This window comes from Agelaius phoeniceus, chromosome 10, assembly GCF_051311805.1.
Source record: "Agelaius phoeniceus isolate bAgePho1 chromosome 10, bAgePho1.hap1, whole genome shotgun sequence".
Taxonomy (NCBI): domain Eukaryota; kingdom Metazoa; phylum Chordata; class Aves; order Passeriformes; family Icteridae; genus Agelaius; species Agelaius phoeniceus.
In genome coordinates this window covers 25,182,978-25,201,748 of record NC_135274.1, presented here as the reverse complement: position 1 = coordinate 25,201,748, position 18,771 = coordinate 25,182,978, and the positions used below count along the sequence as shown (strand labels likewise).

The 18,771-nt window shown below is 44.7% G+C and overlaps 1 long non-coding RNA gene across 1 annotated transcript in view; it reads left to right on the top strand.

Moving 5' to 3' along the window:
* Window positions 1-18,557, top strand: part of LOC143694836 (uncharacterized) — a 53,524-nt gene extending 34,967 nt beyond the window's left edge. Inside the window, exons 4-5 of the long non-coding RNA XR_013183562.1 lie at window positions 17,050-17,109; window positions 18,492-18,557. This is a non-coding gene — a long non-coding RNA (uncharacterized LOC143694836). The remainder of the gene's footprint in view (window positions 1-17,049; window positions 17,110-18,491) is intronic.
* The last annotated feature ends 214 nt before the right edge of the window (window positions 18,558-18,771 follow it).

Genomic DNA, 18,771 nt, shown 5'->3' with positions numbered 1-18,771 from the left:
GTTCCAAGCATCTCCTCCATGGATCCACCTTGGGCAGCACCAGAGCCCAGCCAGGGCTGCACCCAAGATGAACCAAAATGGCCCCAAAATGCACCAGCGCTCCCGGGCTCTCTGCCTTGGATCAGTTCTGCTCCATTTGCACCTTGCAGTTCATTGTCCCATCCCAGCTTTAGCCCCTGCAGTCCCACCCTGCTTGTTTTTCTCTCTCCAGCCCACGGGGTTTGTGCTCTTGGGCTGAGATTTGGATCATTTGTCCTTGGTGCCCAGCTGGAGCAGGAATTGTTTTGTGTCCCTGCTCTGTGCACAGAGCTCAGCATCCCCTGATGGGAAGCTCAGACCCACACACTGAAGCAGCACAGAATGTGAAACACAGAAAAGCTCAAACCTGAGGCATCAGTGTCAGATCAGGTTTGCCCATCAAATTGTGTTGTGTCACATCCCATAATGTGACATGACAGCCCCACTTCGCGTGTCACAACATGGTGACACTCCTGAAAATGCTGTATTTAACCAAAGTTGGGGAAACTGCTCTGAGAGGGGCAGTGTGAGATGAGGGAGAAAGGAAACCAAAGAAATGTTGCTTGGCTCAAGTTGTAGTACCAGGATGCAGAGGTGAATTTTTTTTTTTTTATTCTTTCTGTGGTTTAAATTGGGTTAGAACTTCCTAACTTAGACTTGAGATCTGTAAGGACAGAAACTGGGTTGAACACTGAGGGTGGGCAGTGAAAGGAGATGAAGATAGCAACCCTTGGCAAATGAAAGGAAAGTTTGGGAAGATTCTTTGTAAATCTGGAGAGGGTTTGAGGTGGGAGTAAAGAATGGAAACTTCCAGAGCCTCAGCTTGAACTTTTTGGGGTTTTCAGCCCTTTTTACATCACTCTGAGAGCTTTCATTTCTGCTCTACTGAGCCTGCAGTGCATCACTTGGACTCTGATACTGAGGGAAATTTCCCAAACGCTCCTGATCACGTACAATTACAATAAATACATGGACGGAGCTGCAAGTTTGATTTTCTCTTTGTTTCTCTGGATTTTATAACTCATTAAACTCCAAGCTGACGTCCTTCACTTACATCAATTTTACTGCAATCTTTACTGAGCCTGCCATTATTGATTCCAGTGGAGTTCAACAGGCATAAAATATGAAACTAAAAGGAGAATCAATTCCACATTAATTAGCCAGCATGCATGATTTTATGCTGCTTAATGACTCCTGTAATCATCTACAACTGTACCAAAGCGGGCAGCAGTCGGAGCCAGGCTGGGCTGGACAGGAACAAAACCCTCCAGCAGTGAATTCCCACAATTTGGACCCTTTAGAGAGTGCAGTCTTTTCCATTAAATCAGATCTGGATTAGAAATGGTGACAGGGAAGGAGAGATTGGAAACGAGATGAGCTCAGACTGTTGTTTTTTTTTTCCCTCAGTAAAAAATCCTATGGAGTTTTTTACCCAGTCCCTTCCTGAGTTCCTCAGTTTGGGAAGGACTTGCAGGATTGGGCCCTCACCTAAAGACCGCTGAAGAAAGGGAAAGATTATTTACAGCCCGTTTTAGTGATTCCTCTGCTAATTTATTTGCTTCTATTTTACTTTTCAAACCAGTGCAACACTGTGGAAGGTTTTGCACTGCAGGAAGTGCCTCAGGGTTCTTACCCAGGAGCATTGAGGGTTGAAACTGTGGTGTCTAAAAACCTTTGCACCTGGGTCTGTAACCAAATCAGGGACTTTTACATGAAAATCATGGCAGAGGGGAGGCTTCTGCCTTTGTCTCTTGGATGGCATTTCCCCTTTTTTGTGCCCTGATGATTATTTCATTTGAGGACTGGCCTTCATTATTTTCCTACTTTATCATTCTAAAATTATTCTTTCTGTCAGTCACTCCTTATTCCCTTAGTGCTGTAGGACCCACTTGATTCTAGGCTTGGCTTCTGGCTTAGTGAATGGGTAAGGAAGTGTCTTTCAGGCATTTTCCATGCCCTGGTGTTCAGAACACACCTGGAATCCACAGCTGAGGATGCTGTTCCACTGTGGTGGTCATCTCCTATCTAAGGGTTCCTGCTCTGGGATCTTTTGGTGGGAAATTATCCAGGATTATTATTGCCTGCAGGGTTGTTTAATTTCCGGCTGCAGAGTAGGTGGGATTCAGTATTAAACAGAATTTAATCCCCAAGTCTGTAGGCTAAAACAGAAATACAGTGAGTGACTGGATTTTGTTCTGAAATGGACATTGCTGAATGCCTGTGAAACCACAATCCTTTTTTCTGTTTAATATTTACCTCTCCTTTTATCCCAGGACCACAATGGAAGTGATTGCTTGGATACAGATGACATTATGGTCTGTCTTTGCTGTACTTTTTTCCCCCTTTAACTGTGCATTTACACATGAATGGGCCATTGGCTCTAAATGGTAAGGAGATCACAGTGAATTATATTCACTTTAGTGATACAGTGTCAAACTCAATCTAGGAGAAAATTCCACATCCTTTCAAATGGAGGGAACCATTTTAATTTGGATCGTCAGCAGCTGAACTTTCCCTTTCAGATTTCCACTGGTGGCACAAGTGGATGGGGCTGGGAGCTTCAGACACAAAAATCAGACTTCTCTGAAAGCCAGGGCTAAGCTGGGGACTTAAATAATACAAAAGAATCTGCTTCTCAATATCAAAAATTAAAATAGAAAGGAAACTGATGTGCTTGATTGCAGGAAAAATGGTGAAAGTTGTTGCCCAGAGAATTTATCAGCAGGACAAATGAAGAAAATTGTTGCTGAAAGTATTTTTCTAGCAACTCTGTGCTGGTTAAAAGCAGTTGTCTCCTCTCAACACTGCTCTAGCCCTGATTATTTATGTGTGACTGAGCTTCTCAAGGCATCAGGTACAGATAAATATCGTGTTCATGGGGGTGCAGTGCTCCCTCAGGGCTCCTGTTTGTCCTGGAGGCTCTCACATCCCTTCTGCAAGGACTAAATATCTGATTATTCAACGCTTGGGTGACCTCATGGAAAGGAACGAGCTCCTTTGTACTTAAGGGAAACTTATTTATGGACTTTCCTGGATCAGGATTTTTAGCTGTGAGCTCTACATCCAAGAAATAAATGTAGGTCTAGTTAAGTTTATTTTGTCACAGCAGAAGCAGTTGGATGATGCTGCCAGGGGTGACCCTTGCTGGCTGCAGCCTGTGCCAGTCCTCATCACCCTCCCAGGCAGGAATTTCTTCCCAAAAAACTCTCCCAGACAGGAATTTCTTCCCAAAATCCCATCTAGCCCTGCCCTCTGGCAGTTCGGGGCTGCTCCTCTTGTCCTATCACTCCAGACCCTTGTGGAGTGGAACTGTGAGGGAGAAGGGACTTATTGGGAAACTGCAGGTGGAGGAAGTGGGAAAGGACTTGGAGATGGGAGATGTGGAGACAGGGAGAACCAGGAGAAGGAGCCCTGTGGCAATCAGAGCTGTACAACAGGGAAATAAAGGATTATTTTCTAGAAGTTCAGTCAGGAAAAGGGATTTACCCCCACTGCCCAGTCCTTTGCTGCTCTGCTCAGGTTCAGAGGGGAAGTTTTAATTTTTAAATTCTCTCTATGGTTTTATTGGGTTAGAACTTCCACTGCAGGCCTCTGGTGCAGGTAACAAGCAGGTGTTATCCATAGGGGTGGGAAGCAGGATAATAAGCCAGGTTGGGATAAAGATTTCATTTCCATGTCCCCTGGAGCCACAATTTAAGCAGAGAGGCTCTTCCAAAGCTCTCACAGGGGGATGAGCCACCTTGGGTGGAGGGCAGGAACGTCCTCCACACCCCTCATCCCGTGGGCTCAGTGTCCTTCCCTACAATTGTGGCAGCTGAAATGAAGGCCCACGTTTGATGGGCTCACATCCAGCTCTCCTCTCTGGTTCCTCCTTGACTCCACAGCCCTGCCAAATGCCAGAGGAGAAAACCCCACAAGTTTAAGTCAGTGTGGGACCAATTCTGTCACTTGAATTCCCATTTTCCCCCAGTGGCTCCTGTGGTTTTGGGGATGTGTCACTCCAGTGGCTCCTCACAGCAGGGAACACAAACTTTTCCTGTGCCCATGGATTGTCTGGACGTGGTTTGTGGTGTGGGGAGCTGGGCTGAGGCACAGTTCCAAACCTCCATCCCATTGATTTTGGCTGCTCTGGCTTGAAGCAGCTCTGTGGAGGAGCTGGCTTCATTTTCATTCCCGTTTTTGGGAATTGATTTAACATCAGACAGCAAAACCCCAACTTTAGTTAGCTGGATTGCTGATACTCTAAGAAGAAACTGCTGCACTCATTAAAAGTGTCCTAAGCCCAAATAGTCCCACTTTTAGTGCCCTAATTCGATATTTTTTTCAATTTATCCCATTTCTGTATTTTCAGAGTAACTTGCATCCCACTGGCTGTGGGGTGAGGGAGAAAATCACTTTTCCATTTTAATAGAATTATTGATCTTTGTGCTGTTGCTATAAATCCATTTATCCACTGCAACAACATATTCATAAAGACTTCTTAATTTTAAGCCTCTTCTTTTTGCCTTCATTTAAATGTCACGACCGAGTGATTTATCAGGGAGGAATTTTAGCAGCAAAATTAGGCTGTGGTACCACCTCAAGAAACAATACATCAAAGACAACCAGCACACTTTGTTTTTTTCATCCCTGCAACTTCATTATCTGTCAAAATCCATTAGGAGTTTGTTTTCTCCTTATAGTTAAGGACTAAACAGTAAGGACTAAGAGATTTTTATCTTTTCCACACTTGAGAATGTCTATTTATCATTATCTTCGCAACATTCTGGACAAGACATCTAAAAATGTCTCCTAATATTTGTCTGAGCTCATTGTTGGGAGGCATTAATGACATTTCACTAATAGGAAAAAATATCAGTAATTAGCTGTGCTATTAGAAGATCATTACATTTCCTATGCATTAATACTTTTTCTAATATGAAAAAAAGGTATTTTTCAGCAAAATAAACATCAGGTGAACTAAATTCACCAGGAATGTTGGCATTGCCTGACTCAGTGAATAGGATGTGATGATCCTCATGGATAACAGGAAAATAGAGAGGAAATTGGGCAAATCAGACCACTTTGGTAACCTCTGAACATGGTGTTGATAAATGCACACATTTCTGTGAGTCACCAGGGTGATTTCTCCCCAGGTTTGCCATTTTTCTATGGTCTTATAAACTTTCAATAGACTCAGTGTTCTCTGTAACCATAATTACCTGAATTTCTGCCTGAAATTATAAATCCTCTGTGTGAGGGGATAATTCTACAGCCCAGCATTGAATGGTCATGAAAAATTCTACTGTAGCCCCTGGCTGCTGTTTATTCTGTCTCTTGTTTTCCTTCACTGTGATATCATCACCGTGGTGGTATCACTGCAATTATAGGAAAGGCTTCTGTTTCTGAACTTAGGGGGAAAAAATAAGGAAAATAGGTCTTTGAAATGGATTTTGAGGACCTGGAAGGCTCTAGCAGCCAACTGTGAATTTAGGAGAAATGTTGTGTTGGGTATAGTTCAGCACTGTTAGGGGAGTCCTAATTTTTATCATAATATGTGCTTAGGGTGATTTAAGACTGTAGGAATCCTAAATAGGGGTGGATTTAGGTGTCATGGAATTTTCTACCAGGATTCTAACTCTGAAGGCATCACAGGAAAAAGGAGGGTTTAGGGACAGAGCTGTTGGATTGGGCCTTTTCCATGCTTTATTCCAGAAAATGAAGCAAACATTTCTGCTTCTCATTTATTCACTGCAGGAGATTTGATCAGCTTTGTATTATTCAGTGAATCTTGATTTAGGCTTCTTTGGAAGCCTAGACAGAAGTTTTTGTGTACTTTAAGACAGCACAGGCAGAGATTGAAATACCCTGTGATGGAAAACTCAGCTTAAGAGCTGTTTGATCAAGGATAAGGGGAATTGTCCCTAAGGAGGACACTTTGGTATTGTTGATTATTTGTGTTCCTGAAAGGCAGCAGGAAGAGAGAAGTTGAATAGAAATATTTTATTTTTTAAAATTCTGATCCATGTTCTGGATGTGACCTTTCTCAGCAGATTGGTTAAAGATGAACACAATTCATGGAAAGTGAATATCTTCTGCTGAACATGGGTTTTTTTGGCAGTCAATTCTGTATCTGTGTGGTCGTGACTTTTCCTGCCTCAATTCCCACACCATTCCCAACTGATGAACTAAAACCATTAAACTCATAAAAAAGGCACAATTATGCAAGAAATCTCAATCAATTATGCATGAGGATAAATATATTAAATGAAAGTTCTTTGGACGAGCTGTGAGCCAGTTAAGGACGTGTTTGGTGCCAGTGTTGGAGATCCACATCCATGACAAACAATGCAATCTGCTACATTGGGAATGGATGGATTTGCATCCCATTATCACTTTCTGTTGAAGAGTCAATCTCATTTTCTGCTGTTTGAGGAACTCCAGGGTGTGATGTGTAAACATGGTGAAATTTAATCAGATGGCATTAGGTTTGCAGAAGTAAACAAAGCTCGGCAATAATCATGGGATATTATGGATTTCTGATTATTGCCATCATTTAAATTTAGTCTGATGCTGTGGAGCTCATTGCTGAAGACAAATTGGGGATTTATTCCATGAGAGGTTATCTGAGTTTGGGATAAATCCCTGGTCCATCCTAGAGAGGATCTGGTGAGGAAATCAGGACAAACTGGACGTGTTCCTGCTAGGCACAAAGCGTGGGACTCAAATACACCTGGAATTCATGCCAATTTCCAGAGAACATGGTGGATTGATTCAATCTGACACTCACCCACCTTGAACTGCTCCTCTCCAAAGGCTGGCAGGAAATGGGGCTGGGAGAGAGCTTTTCTCCTGCCCAAATTTATAATTGAGGTCAGTAACTCTCTTCCACGATTAGAGAACTTTCCCCAGCTCTGTCCAGTGTTTGCCCCTGGGGTAAATGTAGGAGGCCACAGAAGCTGAGGAATAGTGGAGGAAAAAAAATACAAACAGATGATTTTTTAAATTGTACTATTTAATTACATATTTAGGCACAATATTAAGAATTTTGGAGTACCTACAAGATTATCCCAAGTGCAGTGAAGTGCAGGAAGGGGAGAGAGCTGGAGAGGGACTGGGGACAAGGGATGGACAGACGGACAGGACCCAGAGAATGGCTTTAATGGGATGGGATATTGGGAAGAATTCTTCCTTGTGAGGGTCTGGGATGGGATTCCCAGAGCAGCTGGGGCTGCCCCTGGATCCCTGGCAGTGCCCAAGGCCAGGCTGGACATTGGGGCTGGGAGCACCTGGGGCAGGGGAAGGTGTCCCTGCCATGGATGGGGTGGCACTGAATGGGCTTTAAGGTCCATTCCAACCCAAACCATGTTGTGATTCCAGGAAGGAAGAAAAGCCCCTCAATGGCTCAATTCCATAGTCTGAAGTGTTTTTATTGTGACATTCCACTGAGCAGGAGAGGGAGGCTTTCAAAGGAATCTTTCAGTTCGTCTCTAATGAGGATAAACAGCACCAGAACAGAAATTCATGGATTGGTTTTCATTGTGGCACAGAAAAACCCAAATTCTGAGTTACTGCAGAAACTTTGCAGCTTAAGGCACTGCAAGGAACCATTCTTGCTCCAGTTTCACTGTTTTGTGTGTTTTAGCTGAAGTTGTGTGTGGTACTTTTGAGAAAGGAGCAGGGCTTGTGCTTCTTAATGCAAAAGAGAAGTAGGCTGTTCGTTATTATCCTCAGAAGAAGTTTATTTTAATGCTAGGTTGATTTTTCTGCATGTTATATAAAGTCCCTTTTTTTATTTTCAAGAACTACCAATGTGGAAACATTCCATGAAGTGAGAGACTGAAATATTTAACCCATTTTTAGAGAACAAAGTAAAATTTGAAGAAAATCAATTAACTGTTGGAAGAAAATTAATTTGTGCCTCTGATTTAAAGCTGTAATTTTGATGTAACCTTTGATTTTTGGAAATTGAAGCATGGAGGGGTTTTCAATGATAAAATATTTGCTATTAAACACAATATGATGGTGTTTAACTGCTGAGTAGTGATGGAGGTACTGCAGTATACTCAGGGTTGTTTTCTGAATTTTGGAGCAGGAATTTAATTAATTTATTCAAACAATCCCAGGAGGTTGCTGGGAGCCAAAGGAGCCAGGTTTCCCATGGGATCATTGCAGGGCACAGGGGATGTGGTGCTGCCCAGTAGCTGCATTTCTCCCCCTGTGATGTCTTTTCATCAGAAGATGGCAGCAAAATCTTGTTAACTGCATCTCTGGCTCTCCTCACACATTTCCACCGTCAGGGACTGTGGGATGCTGGGCAGGGTCTGCTGGAGCCAGCTTTGACCCCATTTCCTTCTCCAGCCACCCCAGACAGAGCCTGATGAGGTAGATCAGATGGGCTGGATCCTCTCCTCCCTTCATCTCACAGGGAGGGATTTCACAGGGAGGATTCACATTTCAGCTGCTAGAAAGGTGCTTCCACAGCCACTCTCTTTGTGCTGGATGGGAAAAACAGATCCCAAAAACCTCCTTAGCCTGGAGCCAGGCTCTGCTCCATGGGCCCAGCAGTAGGAGGAGAGGCAATGGGCAGAAATTACACAGGTAATTCCACCAGAACGTGATGAAAAATATCTTTATTGTGGGGGTGACTGGCACAGACTGGCCAGAGAGGGTGTGGAGTGTCCCTCACTGGGATGTTCCAGACCCCTCTGATGCCCCCTCTGTGCAGGCTGCCCTGGAGCAGAGGCTGGGCAGAGCTCCAGAATAAAGCAGGGATTCATTCCAAGCATCTCCTCCATGGATCCACCTTGGGCAGCACCAGAGCCCAGCCAGGGCTGCACCCAAGATGAACCAAAATGGCCCCAAAATGCACCAGCGCTCCCGGGCTCTCTGCCTTGGATCAGTTCTGCTCCATTTGCACCTTGCAGTTCATTGTCCCATCCCAGCTTTAGCCCCTGCAGTCCCACCCTGCTTGTTTTTCTCTCTCCAGCCCACGGGGTTTGTGCTCTGGGGCTGAGATTTGGATCATTTGTCCTTGGTGCCCAGCTGGAGCAGGAATTGTTTTGTCTCCCTGCTCTGTGCACAGAGCTCACCATCCCCTCATGTGAAGCTCAGCACTGCACACTAAAGCAGCACAGAATGTGAAAAATATAAAAGCTAAAACTGTGGCACCACCTCTGGACACAACCCTGCGCCCTCTGCTCTGGGATGGCCCTGCTGGAGCGGGGAGGTGGCACCAGTGACAACCTGTGGGCCCTTCCAGCCTGACCCATCCTGGGGTTCCAGATTCCCATCTGGAATCTGGGATATCTGTGATATCTGGAAGCTCATCTCACCCAGCTGGGGGGACTGGTGCAGCTGGGAGGGCTCCACTCTGGGTTCCCCAGCCATGGCCAAGGCCCTCTCTGACATCCTGAGGGCGACGTCCTTGGCCGTGGGGGGAAGGCCCAGCTCCGGTTTGTGTCACTTGGCTGCACCAGCCAAATTCTGAGTTACTGCAAGAACTTTGTGTTTTGGGTGATCTCTCTTTGCTGGGATCACTTGGGATGGACTTTTCCTGTGGGAGTGTCTGTGGGATGACCACCTGTGGGGTGTGGGTGTTCGCCTGTCCCTGCCATCGCCCCTGCTGAGCGCTGGGCTCCCTGCCAGGAGCTCTGGAGCCAAACCTCAGGTTTTACCTCCACATTGCCTCTGATTTCCAGCCACCAACCTTTGCTGTGCTCCAACAGTGCTGAATTTTGCACTTGGGTGTCTGTTCACTCAGTTTTTGGGTGCTGCCAAGGCCCTGCTGAGGAGCTGAGGTTCAGCTGGAGCCTGCACCAAGCGTTTGCTGGTTGCTTTAATCTCTTTAATCTTCCCTTGGCTCCCAGTTGCTTTTTGGGAGCTGAGTGCTCCTGTTGGAGCTCAGGCTTTCCTGGAGGGCTTTGGCAGCACGCTGATGTCTGTCTTTCTATAGAAAGAACATATCCAGAGGCACCTTCCCTTTCTGTTCCCACAGAAAATGCCGACTGAACGACTCTTCTGCTGCTGCTGCCACACAGAAGTGACATATGTTTTTAGATGTTTTAATAGGAAGTAATATTTGTGTACAATAATGCCTAGCAGCATCTGAAATATCATCACATGTAATTCATACAGGAGGCATGAGTTGAGCCCTAAATATCTTCTTTTTTTTTTTTCTTTTTTTTGAACTAAAATGGTCTTAGTTTGACTTCAAAATGGGCATTGAATTTCTCTGTGGCATTCTGGGTATTTTCTCGCTAAAGAAGTGTCTGTAATTTCTGATCTGTAATTAGAACCCAATTTAATAATTACATGTCCTGCAAGGAAATGTTTCTTGAGCAGGGCTTTGTTCTTATGCAGCTGCTGGGAGCACAAAGATGGGGATTATAAGAAATAGTTCAGATGAAAACGAACTGGTGAGGGCAAAGTACCTTCAGAAGTGATCAGAGCTGCTGAAGGATGAGTGGAGTTGATCAAATTCACTTTTTATCATATATAGTGTGGAGATGTACATCTCATAAGCATGCATGGCTTAAATCACTCTGGATGCAGAAAGATTAATTTTTGTGAGTGCTAATGACAAATTTTTATATGAAATTTAGCAGATCAAAGGCACTGTTTGAATGGCTTGTCTTTCCTCTGGGAAATTCCATCATAAAAAAAAAGCTAAACTAAAAATTCCACAAGAGTTTTCCTAAGGTTTCCTTCCACAAAAACCTTTATCAAGCATATTATTAACTTAAGGCTAATTCAGAATCATTTTTGCCTTAAACATGAATAATTTCAGACTGACCTGATGACAGGTTCAAATTCTTTCCTAAACTATGAAGCTTAGCTAAAGGATCATATACTCATTTCATTAACTTCTTCTTCCAGGCAATACTGTACCTTGGAAATGACTTAATTAGTTGAAATTCATGGCAAAGGTATTTTGGAAAGCTGCCTGGACTAGGAGATGTGTGTAATACAGATCTGTATTTCTAGTTTGTGCTGGATAAATTGATCACATAAAAAGGTTTATTTCTTGGGAAGATCTTCAGGGAATGCTGAGAAGTTTAAAATCTATGGAAATGGCCAATTTCCATAATTGTTGGAGACAATTGCAGAGCTGATTCTGGGTCTCCCTATGAACTCTGCTCCCCTGCTGCGCTGTAGTGTTGATAAAGGGGATGGATGGCTTTGGGCTCAGGTGATTGGGAAGGGGTGAATAATTTCCATTAAGAAATTCAGCTGGTTTAATTTTTTAGCTTAATTACAGAGTCATTAAGGTTGTAAAGATTTCCAAGACCATTGAGGCCAAGCTGTGCCAGATTCCCACCTTGTGCCCAGCCCAGAGTTCTGAGTGCCACCTCCAGGAATTCCCTGGGCACCTCCAGGGATGGGCACTCCAAACCTCCCTGGGCAGCTCCTGCCGAAGCCTGACCACCCTTTCCATGGGGAAATTCCAGCTGGTGTCCAAGCTGAGCCTCCCCTGGCACAGCTGGAGGCTCTGTCCCCTTGTGCTGCCAGCTGGTCACTGATGTCCTCCACAAAACATTCCTCAGTGTCATTCATCATCTGAGTGGTGACAGAATATGCAGTCACAGCTGGCCCAGGCAGGTGGCAGAGCTGCAGGCAGATGTTTGCAGCTGCAGAGCACAGCTGGACACAGCCTGGGTAAGAAAGCAGCTTAACAGAGGATTTCCAGGTACGCAGAGAAGTGTGCTGGAAACTCTCTTGAAGGACTTGTGCTTAAATGTGGTCTGAAATATTAATGTGACCTCCTTTTCAGGCCAGGGGACCTTCTCTAGCACTTTCATGTGTTGGAGACCCTGGGGACACGCTGAAGCTCAGGCTGGCTCTGGATGAACATGACAGTGTTGAGATGTTTGACTTCAAGCACCAGGATGAGTCCAGGCTCTGGCATTTTGCTCCTTTGTCATTTCTTCCTCATTTTTCCAGGAGGAGATGGGAACAAGGACACTCAGGTTTGGTTTTTTGCCTCTTATCACAGGCTGAGGAGGCAAACCCCACTGATTATTTTTTTAGGCTGCTGCTGTACCTGTTCCTACTCTTCAAAAAATTGAGCTCGCTTGAAATGAAAAGCAACAGCCCAAGCTGGTAAATCCAAGAGGATCTTCCTGTGTCCTCCATCATTAAAGATGGATGTGGTCAGTCAGAATCTCCTTGGCATGGGAATGTGTTATTGGGCCTCTGCTTGGACTTCAGGGATTGTAGGCTCATGGCATGTCGCCAATCCAGGTCTTCCTGCAGAGATTCCTTCCATTTCAGACACAGACCCACCACCTCCAGCACTTTTTGGGCTTTTCCTGGTGCTTTCCATGGCAAAGGGCTGAGTGAGCCTGGTGTTCTGCAAGTGATCCCCTGCATGCCTTGACAGAACTTGGGATCTTGGCAAAAAGGGGTGGCTGGTGTGACTTTATGGGGCTGTCCATGGTATCTTCTTAAGGTCTGGCCTTGGAGAACTCACTGTGACACTTGGGGCTGCTCTTGGTATGGATCAAACCCCACCCAGCCCTTCCTTGTCCAAATAAATCGAGTCTGAAGTGCTTTAGATGTAGTTTGTCACCTCCAGCGTGGTTTTGAAGCACATTTGGTTTAGTTGGAGCCACCTTGGGAAAATTCCAGCCTTTTCCCAGCCCCAAAACAGAGTTGCAGGTGGGTTGTGGGGACAGGAATTTGTCACATCAGGCACCTGCAACACCAGCACGTGGTGACATTTTCGTGGCACTGCAGGAAAATCCTGAGGGATTCGGAGGAGGAATCTCCTCCTCCCTGCTGACAGCCAAATTGCAGAGTGCCGTGGCTAATTGCACACTCCAAATGTCTCCAACATTGCAATCCCATGTAAAAAATTGCCATCCCTGCCCTGGGAACATCACAAAGCCGTGCTCAGCAGTCGAGGTGTTTTATACCTCTCACTGAACAAAAAGAGTGGTTTGTCCCCAAAAAGATGATGAATATGGAGTGCTACAACAGAGTGTTTTGGTCCTGTGAGAAGATTGATGGATTTGGGCAATGCTGGGGTTTTTTTCTCCCCCTACAACCAAGTTCTATTCAAAATCCTCCCATTCAGCACCTCCCGAGAATTAACTGAGCTGCTTTCTATGCCTTGGACTTATTTGCATATTTCAGCCTCCCCTTTCTAAAGCCATTTAAAAACCCAGTTACTCTGGGAATCACAACATCCCAAAGGCTGCGAAACCACCAGGTAAACACTCCGGTGTTATTTCCGTGGAAATATTTCACTTTATTGTAATTGAGCAAGAATTAAGGTAATTTTTTATGGTGACATATGGCAATTACCACTCAAAACGTTTCTGAGAGACTTCTGAGTTGTTTATACCATTGCTGGAAGTGTTGTAAAAACAATGTGAAATTCCTCAGGAATTGGATTATTTGTTTCTATCCAGGGGATAATTTCCTGCAGCAGAAGTAAAGTATTAAATTAATCACGCCATATTTAAAGGGCAGCATTTGCATTGGTCTGACCAATGAATCATAACCAACAATTTCCTTTTTATAGCTGAAAGGAGAGGAGAACGCACAAAATATTAGGAAATGATCCATAAACAGCTCTCTCCTACAAATGACAGCTGTACATTGGAAATTTTCATTTAGGAGAATGAAAAACAAATCCCAGCTTGGTGAAGGCCCCTGGAAAAGTCCTGGTCCTTGTTCCCTTTTGTGAGTAAATGTCCTTTCCTGTTTGCAATTTCCTTTTAGGGATGGAAAGTGGCTGGTGTGGTGCCCCAAACTGTGACTTGGGTCTTAGAGGGTTTTTCGTGGCATTTGGGTTGTTTTTAATGAATTCAGCACTTGTGTATTTTGGGGAAATTTGGTTATTTTAGCATTATAAAGGATCAGTTTGTGGGATTTTTTCCCAAGTAGTCAGGTGAGAATGGCTATGAACATTAACCACATCAATTACAGCTGAAGGATTCTTAGCCCAGTGGGCTCAGACCACGAACTCCTTAAATTCTGCCATAAATTCTGAGGTTTCCATGAATTATTGCAGTTATTTTCCTGAGCTGGTGTTGGCAGCAATGTGAGAAATGTTCTGGTTCTCCCAGTGACTCACTCCTGGCCTCAAGCAAAGCACTTAAAGTGTCCATGGCTCACCTGAAAAAGGGACAGCAGTGCTTCTCTCCAAGGTGGAGCTGGTGCCAGCCCTCCTGAATCAATGTCTGAGAGGTGCCTGAAGTTCCCAAAATAAAAGATACCTTCAACAATTCAGCCTTGCCAGGGAAAAATCACAATTCCTTGCAGTTGATGCAAAAGGAGTTTGAGGTACTGCAGTCACCTTCTGTTAAATGCAGAGAATTCCCAGGTTTCCTAAAAAATTGAAGGGGTAATTGATTATAATTTATTTTTTTTTTTGAGTTAATGCTAGAATTAGAATTCAAAGGGAGCTGACAGCCTGAATTTGTTATATCAGAGACAGATTCCAGCTCCAAAGTCACTCAGTGTCACCTTTGGGAGGCTGGGAGAAATGATGGCTTTTAGTGACAGATCTTTGCATGCTCCTGGTCATGGAAATGCTGCTTTTGGTGAGCACAGCTGCCCAAACTCTCTCTCCAAAGCCCCTGAGGCTCTCACTTGTCCCCTCTGAAGGTGGCTGTGGCTCTGGTGAACATCTCCAAGCGTTCCAAGGATGCAGCAGGAGGCAGGGGATTCCCTCTGGGATGGAAGGAATGGTGCAGGGATGGTGCTGAGGAGGAGATTTCTGAGCAGAGCCATCAATCCTCCTGCTCCTGCTTGATTCCTTGGGCAGAAAATCAGATTGTTTGGGGCTCAGATCAATCAGACCATGGCTGTCTCCTGGCTGGCTGCTTCTGTAGGGGTGTGGCATTGGAGAAGCTCTTCCCTGTGCTCTCCAAAGGTGTCCAAGCCTTTTGTGGCTTCCCAAATCAGTGCTGTGCAGTTTTGTACCAGTTCCCAAACAGCACTTAGAGCCCAGGTTTCAATATTGTGTTTTTTGATTGTTTCTGGTTTCTTTTGAGGGTTTTCTTGTGTTTGTTTTGTTCCATGAACCTCCTGGGGAAGGTGAAGAGTGATTATGGCACAACCAGATTGATGCCAATGGCACCAAAACCCAGCTCAACTCAAATTTCTTGCTTCAAAAAAATTATCTAAAAAATCAGGCTAAGATTTTCTGTGGATAATCTCCAGCACCAGTTAAAGAACTGAATTCTTAAAAGCAAAATATGGGGAGAATAATAATACAATTCTCTTTTTGCTGAGTGAGAGAATTGTAGAGTGGTTTGGGTTGGGAGAGACCTTCAAGACCATCTCATTCCAGAGCCCTGGACACCTTCCACTATCCCAGGTTGTTCCCAGCCTCATCCCACCTGGGCTTGGGGCACTGCCAGGGGCAGCCTCAGCTGCTCTGGGCACCCTGTGCCAGCCCCTCCCCACCCTCACAGGGAACAATTCCCAGTTCCCAATGTCCCACCCATCCCTGCCCTCTGGCACTGGGAGCCATTCCCTGGCTCCTGTCCCTCCATCCTTGTCCCCAGTCCCTCTCCAGCTCTCCTGGAGCCCCCTCAGGCCCTGCCAGGGGCTCTGGGCTCTCCCTGGAGCCTTTTCTCCCCCAGGCTGATCAATGCCAGCTCTCCACAAGTGAGGTGATTGCGCATTCCCAACAGGACACCAAGGTCTGTTCCCACCACAGGCAATTTCAGATGTTCATCCCAATATTCTTACCCACCTGTAGGATTTTTTAATAATCCTTTGAAAAGGAATATTGCACCTTTCCACAGAAAACCAGGAAAGACCAAGAGATAAGGCCCCAAATGCACTGAACAGCATTTCCTGAAGTGCTGCTCTCCATTCCAGGTTAGCTGGGAGAGCTTTCCCAGGTCCAGGGCAGAACAGAGAAGCTCTCCCAGGCAGGAGAGCTGAGACTCCTCATTGGAAATTTCTGTGCAGTGTTAACCCAGCACACGAACTCTCCTGGTCTCTTCCAATAAAACATGGAAACCACCCCAGATTGTGTTAAATCCCTGCCTTGGGATGAGAGCAGCCACCTGATTCCAGTAACCCTTGGTCAGGATCATTCATGCCCAGAGAGCATCTGAGGAGGAAAATTGTATTAATGGTAAAACTAAAATTAAAAAAAAAATAGAATATAAAGCACTGCATTTTCCCCCCTCCCCTCCTCCCCCAGGTTTATATTTTTGAATTTTTTTGCTTTTACCCTCCTTACCTTTCCTTCCAACTTTCTGCAAATCCTTTTGGCTTTTTAATTATGCTCCAAATCCTTCCAACAGCATCAGCAAAAAGTGGCCTTTGGTGTTTGCCTCTTGTGGAGCTGGGGAGAAGCCAGATCCTGTCACTTGTGGAAGTAACACTTCTGGCAGAGCTTAAGACAGAATCCTGAAATATTGAATAATTGACATTCTTAGTTGCAAGTGGAGATTTTTTGTCGATAGGAGGTGGCTGCTCTGTTTGGTGATTGTGGAGTGTCTGAGCAGGGAACAAATCCATGTCTGGGGCTCTGCTGCAGATGGAAGGAGGGATGCACACCTGGAAGGCAGGGATTGTATTCAGCAAAGGGGAAAGGGACAGCAAAATTTGGCTGAAATTGGAAATTAGAGAGTTATTTAAATGTTTTCATAGGCATAAAATGGTTTTAGTGGATAAAAACATTGTGGGAAGCAATGGAAGGGGACAGAGAGAGCTGGGAGATGAGCACAGGGAGGGATTGAAAGGAATAAACCAGAACCTGTTTTATTACACCACTTTGTGGTGGGTGAGTATTTGTAACGGAAATTACTTAAATTTGGATTAATTACATTAATTTTGCATAAAATATATCTCAGCCTGCTAAGCAAATATTGTTCATATAAAAATCTGAATGTCATTTGACTGGAAATGCTGATAAATTTGTTTGGTCCAACCCCATTTCTTTATAAAGAACTAATTTGGATTCTCAATCCATATTTCTTGCTGTTTAATTTCATGTATCATAGGTAAAGCCATTTTTATTGCAGATGACTTCCTGGTATTTGGATTCTTTTAGTTCAAAAATGTATTTTTATATTTCAGGTGTTGATCAAGCACACCCCACTCCTGAGCAGAAAAGCAGAATTTAAAAGGAATTTTCAGGTGATTTTTTTGCCTACTTAGAGAATGCATGGAGCTATTTAACTGGGAGTCAAATAGACAAGCTGAATAATTAATAAAGTCAGTTTTTCCTGGCCAACTTTCTTAAGGAACTGCCTGCGAAACTTTGCCTTTGAGGGCTGACTTTGTCTTTCAGAGAGAAGTTGTTTATTGAGCCCTTTTCAAGCTGCTGTCGGTGCCTTTGACACAAACAGGGCTGGATTGATCCCGCCTGGCCTGGGTGCCCAGGGCTGATCTAAATTCACCTGAAACCACACTGAATGAACGGACAGAATGTCCACATTGTGACACCAAATTCCCATGGAAAATCTGGAATTGCCTCTGGATTTTGTCAGCCCCGTAAAAGGCACCAGAAGCAGAAAGTGGCCGGGTGTGAGCTGGGGGGACTCAATTGCTGCTGGCTGGAATTATTGGGACAGGTTTTGTGCAAAGCCTGCCCCTTCCAAACACTTCAAATTACTCTTTTTTTTTTTTTTTAAATATGATTCTTAATCTTGCAGGGCAGATTCTCCCTCGGAGCATCCCTCCAATCCTCCCTCCCAGCATCCCTAAAATCCCACAGATATTGAGGGTGATAGGACACCGAGTATCCTGGAGCGGCTTGATGGGATTGAAAAGCAAACATCAGCTTCAATAGCAGCTCTGAGCAATAAATTGATTTCCAAAGGGACAAAATAGATCTTTTTTAATACAATCTCAGGCTCCTTGTTTGGTATTTAAAAACCCATTTTCCAATAATTGAAAAATCAACTTGAGGGGATTCACTCTCATGTGCACAGGAGGTTTCATACAGCCCAGCTGGCTTGGGCTCATTCCTGGGCTCCAGATCTTGCCCCAGCTGGGGAGGAAATCCTCCACAATCCTTTCTGATTGCCAAAAACGATGAGCCAAAGTCCTGACAGAGCAGCTCAGGGAAAACAGCAGTAGTGCAGCTCAAACTGGGAGACAAGGCTGGAAAAGGAACACAGGGAGGGCGTGGGGTTTCTTACGAGAGCATAAACCAAAAATATGTAGTGCCCCCCACACTCCTGGAGGCTTAAAATGCTTTGGCAGGGAAATAGGAGCAGATTTGATCAAAAGTCTGAGAGGTGGAGAGTGGCAAAAGACAAACTGGGAAATCACAGGGTGATTTTGGTTGGAAAAACTCTCCGGGATCATCAAAGCTGTGCCCAGCTCCCACCTTGTCACCCTGCCCAGTCCAGTCACTCGTTGGACACCTCCAGGGATGGGAACTCCAAACCTCTCTAGGCAGTCCTTGAAGGAGAAAAAAAACCAATTAAAACATCTTAGAAAACAACACAACCCCTTAGAATTGTGGAACTGAGCAGATGGCATTAATTCCTTGTGTCCTGTCTCTTCTGCAGGGAACCTTTCTCACCTGAGACTTCTTCATGGTGTCCTCACTTTTCTGTCACCTGTCCCCTCCAAATCTGCTGTAGATGAGCAGTGGCCCTTAATTTCAGCTTTTTTCTTGTGTAGCAAAGGGGAAAGGCAAAGAAAAGGCTGGGGAAATTCCAAATTGATCTGGAAATACATACAAAAACATTTCCAGAGGAGGACTCACCTCCCAAATTCCACGTGTTAATTCCCCACTCCCGCTTTTCGTCTTTAACTCGCAAACTGCATTTCCCATCAGTTCGTGGT